Source organism: Schistocerca americana, chromosome 8, assembly GCF_021461395.2.
Source record: "Schistocerca americana isolate TAMUIC-IGC-003095 chromosome 8, iqSchAmer2.1, whole genome shotgun sequence".
Taxonomy (NCBI): Eukaryota; Metazoa; Arthropoda; class Insecta; order Orthoptera; family Acrididae; genus Schistocerca; species Schistocerca americana.
In genome coordinates, this window is record NC_060126.1 from 487,785,273 (window position 1) to 487,790,516 (window position 5,244).

A 5,244-nucleotide genomic window follows, 5' to 3' on the forward strand; every position below is an offset into this window, starting at 1 on the left:
GCATGCAGCGTTTATAGGCAATTTGTAAAATATTCAAATGCACCTTGAAGAGGTTGATTGAATATTTAATGAAATGCACTGAAGTAATATTCAAATTAGAGAGGTTATGTATTATTTATCCTTTCCACGACTACTAGTTTCGTGAATAGAACGGTACAGTGTGAAACACTTTTGAATAGCTCGTGGAGAGCGTGAGTGTACTCTTGAATAAAAGTTGCATAGCTGCATTTAAAAAGTCTAGCCTCTACACCATATCTGCTACAACTGTGGGGATGCATAAAACGTATACACGTAGCAAGAACTACCCAGTGATATTAAAAAAACATTGGTTGAAACGATTTTTCATTTAACACACAAGAAAAAAATTATTTTGGCGGAGCGAGATAAATGGGACACCCGGTATATTTATTTGAAGTACTTGAGATCTCTCCTGAAGTGAGTTACAGATACCGTGCAACGCAAGACTACTATGCAACAAGAGTGGCGCATTGCCAGAAGAGAGTCCAGGTTCCAGGTTTCCCGCACCACAGTTGTGCTGCGATACGTAGAACAGGTGCAGCACAGTGTGCAAATGAAGTGACAACAGGAAACGCACTCCAAAGTTGAAGTACGCGGGAAAGTAGTATTTTATGGATAAAATGTCTAATTCATGGTGAAGTTCTGGCTGTATATGGACGAAATGCAACGTCCCATCCAGCCGTAGTGACACATAGAGCACATTCTCACCCAGCCGTTCTCCAATGGCTCCATGACCGAGGAGCGGATTTCTATAGCCGAGGAAATGAACGATCCACAGAAACCTTTGACTCTTGTTTTCAGAGACTTGGTTACGTTTGTTGCTTTATAGTGTCCAGTACCTGTGTCACTCTGAGGTGTAGTACAGCATAAAATTAAAATTACTTGGCTTGCTATAATTATTGTGTAACTTAATATCAAAAGTCCCCTCATATGTATGTTCCTTTGTCTATTCCAAGGAGAATTAACCGATGTATAATTCTGTACTTTGAAACCCATTAACGACGTAGCCTTCTCCTCGCTCAGCTATCTTCTTTCTGTCCGACAGCTATTTTTGCCACATTATCTAAGCTATAACTACTAATTTTCACCTCTGTTTCGGTTTGTTTTTTTCCTCCATCTCGTCTCCTAACCTTGCCCAGTTATATCTCGCTCTTCTTCAGATCACGAGAAATTATTTAAATATTAACTGGAGTCAAATATCTGAAGAGTCGTATATTCATTACTAGAGCTATTAACATTATTGGTATAATTTACTGATAATTATCTATGCATATTGTAATGACTACTGCATCCGTTATACTTGTTCTTACTATGTACTGCTCATGTGTAACATCTACTGTTATCATTCTGACGATGTTTTATTATACAGTGTGTAAGGACGCAAAAATTTAACAGGACATAGAGCATGCTCCACTGAACAATCCGAGGCAGAGAACCTGGGGTCGAAGAGCCAGCTTCATGAGATACTAGCAATGACATCACGGTACTGTGTACTTTTTTATTTACATTAGTTACAGTTAGCTATAAATACCATTTGTACTGTATCTTACAAAATGTGCGCCGGCCGGTGTGGCCGAGCGGTTCTAGGCGCTACAGTCTGGAACCGCGAGACCGCTACTGTCGCAGGTTCGAATCCTGCCTCGGGCATGGATGTGTGTGATGTCCTTAGGTTAGTTAGGTTTAAGTAGTTCTAAGTTCTAGGGAACTGATGACCTCAGATGTTAAGTCGCATAGTGCACAGAGCCATTTGAGCCATTTGAACAAAATGCGCTGTGACTGACGGCGATCAACCTCGATGCAAGCATGACATCGCCAAACAAGAGTCTGACGCATCCTGACAAATATCTTTGTTGTCTTTCGAATCGCATCACGTGCAGCTATAATTCTGGAAACTAATTCCACCTCCGCATCCACTGGGGTCTCACGAGTGACTTTAGGCATCCATTTTTACGTAAATGGATCAGTATAATTGGAATTACAAAAAATCGTTATTTTTTAGAGATACTGAAAAAAAGACATTTACATTGCACCTGGGAGTACATACACCTGAATCAAGCTACTGTTCAGGTCAAGCGAGCTCTCAGGCCATGGAATAGAACCTCTTCTTCCAATCCATCGACCAGGAAGTACTTCCTAGTAATCAGCCTCGTTGTCCTCGTTTCCTTGCAGGAAACAATGTACATGTGAATAAACAGCACAGTACTGGCGAACTTGTTCGCATGCTATAGTTCAATTCTTTTATCTTGGCGGCTCGCGCACGCCCGCCCAGACGCGGAAGATTCCTGCGTTGCCAGTTGCAAACGACGCACGCGCCAAGAGAAGCAGCGCCATAGTATAGTATAAGTTCGCAAACTTACGCGCAGTTTATGAAGTAAAGCCACCACGGCCGTATTAACCCTTTTGCTGCTACAGAGACGTGCTCCCCGCATTCCGCGCTGTGCGCGATTTTGTCATCACTGCACTGCTCGCCTGCGCTGACACACCGTGTTCCGACTACTTTGACATACCTATCATTCGATTTCAAAAAAACTATTTGGCCCAAAAATTTGATTTTTACACATCTTCTTGACTGATACCTTCCCCCATAAACGACTTAATTTTGTTTCGATGTTCAACGCAGTTATTGTGCAGCATTAAATGTAGTAAAGCATTGCACGAAATTTTGATGAGTTTGCGGAGGTAAAATTCCATAGCGTATACTTTCCGTATGGTCGATTTTAGTTGCCACAATACTGAGAATGAAATGTGGAGAAGATACCTAAGTTTCATATAAAATTTACTGTATAACAATATCTCATTTAATTTAAGTACTAGATAGGTGTCGTATGTAATATTGAGAAATATTCCGTCTTTCGCGACTGTAATAAAACTTTTTTTATACCAGAGTCATTTCGCTTTTTTCTAAAACGTTCTGATTAAAACAAAGTTGGAGAAATACACAAAACTGAATTGTGGACGTACTAAAACATAGAAACTAAAATATATTGTCAGTGAGGCGCAGTGCGCAAACAATTTGTGTTTGTCACAACGGACAGCAAATACTTGCCAAAACATAGGTCGACGAAAACATTGAATATGATGTCGCCAAAGCAGGGAAGCAAAGAATTGCGTCAGACAATGAAGTAGCTCGACAACGTACGAGCCGAAATTCTGCTGTAAATAATACTTTCAATACTGTCGCAAAAGAATATATCTCAATATGAATAGTAAAACAGCGACTGCGGAAGAGAAGACATACAAACAAAACAGATAACATGAATATTGTATGTGTGCCTTTTCATTGTTTTTAATTGCTGTGAAAAGAAATATTGGAGGACAAAATTAGAAAAAACCGAAATCTTATTACGATTATAATGAAGAGACAAAGCACTAGAAATTTCAAAAAATTACATTCAAGAGAATAAAATTCATGTCGCAAGACACTTCGATATTGTTTTTAAATAAATAAAATATTAATCACCTAACAAGGTTTGAACTCTGAACCTTGCACTTTTTTTTCTACCCCTACACCCCTTTTTTTAAATTGTTTTTCCTAACAAAAGAAATAAAACAAAATCATAGCCATCCCTACGGGGCACCGCCACTTTTCTCCCTGCCAAACAAAAAGGAACTCTTACCTCTTCAGGCGTTGCCTTCCTAACTATATGTAGCCAGCCCCCCATCGAAAATGTGAAGATACTACACTATACGGGACTAACGTGTGTGCATCAACCCACAAAAACACGATGAAAGGAATGGGGGAAGGGTATTTTTAGTAGGGTGCGGAAGATATTTTTTTAAATTATTTTTTTATTGTTCTTTTTTAATTTTAATTTTAATTTTTTTTTCATTTTTTAAATTTATATGGATATCAATGTGCGAACAGTCATAGTTAATCAAGCCTGGAAAACTAAAACAGAATGAAGACGCCATCGAAGATAGTAAACATAAATAGCATGAAAATAAAGCCACCACTTCGTAGGTAGGCCGGCCGAAGTGGCCGCGCGGTTCTGGCGCTGCAGTCTGGAGCCGCGAGACCGCTACGGTCGCAGGTTCGAATCCTGCCTCGGGCATGGATGTGTATGATGTCCTTAGGTTAGTTAGGTTTAACTAGTTCTCAGTTCTAGGGGACTAATGACCTCAGCAGTTGAGTCCCATAGTGCTCAGAGCCATTTGAACCATTTTGAACTTCGTAGGTAGGCTTTCCAGCGACTGCGCCCACTGATAAGGTTTGTTCAATATATGATCGTTTGCAGTTCGTTCTGACCTCATCTACCACTGCCTGGAACATTCCAGCTACACGGCGGGCTGTGAAAGGCACTCCAGAGGTAGTTTGCGAAGCATTGTCGATATCTGGCATGCCCGGAAATAGCATGATGTCTTTCTTGCAAATAGAGCCAGAAGTCAAGTAAGTTCTTGTGTCCGTCACGGCAGAGGTAATGGACCGCATGTCCACGTATCCAGGTGAGAGACTTGGTTCGAGTTGTAGGCTAAAATGTCTCATCTGGAAACAATAATGTGCAAGTCAAGTAAGGTGTTGTGTGCGTCACGACAGAGGTAATGGACCGCATGTCCACGTATCCAGGTGACAGAGTTGGTTCGAGTCGTAGGCTAAAATGTCTCATCCGTAAACAATAACGCGCGTGCAGATATATGCTCCGGCCTAATTCGAAAGAGATAAGCCAGCATCTGCCGCACTAGGTGCCAAACCGGTGCCGCCTCTCTACAGCTGAGGCGGTGCTCGTCGGAATCTACTGTATTGCAACCCACACAATTGGGAGATTCTGCCATGTGGATATTGTAGAGACGTTCTTGCGTCACCAGTTTCCCATTAACGACTACGTACCATTGGGAAACAACATCGGAATCAAGTATGGCATCGTGTACAGTCTTCCACACCACGCGCCACCGTACTTCAGGATATTTTAGTTCGACCACATTTTGGGGGCGGCGTTGCTGCATGTGGTGATATAGGCGTCGAGTTGTGGCCATTCGCGGTGTCGTAAGCGCTACAGTGCAATAGCTTTGTTCTAAATAGTAACGTCCTATATAAAAGAGGGGCGCTGGAATGTCCTGTAATGGCACCGGCGCTCTTAGTGAAGCAGGTCGTAGCGCCGTCAGAAGCAGACTCGTGAGGCTCGTAGGACAACGGCGCAGCAGACATAAATGTGAGCTAACATAGAGGGCAATGGCCCTATCGTGGACGTTAACTGGGCCGAGACCACCTTTTTCCTTGGGGAGGGTAAG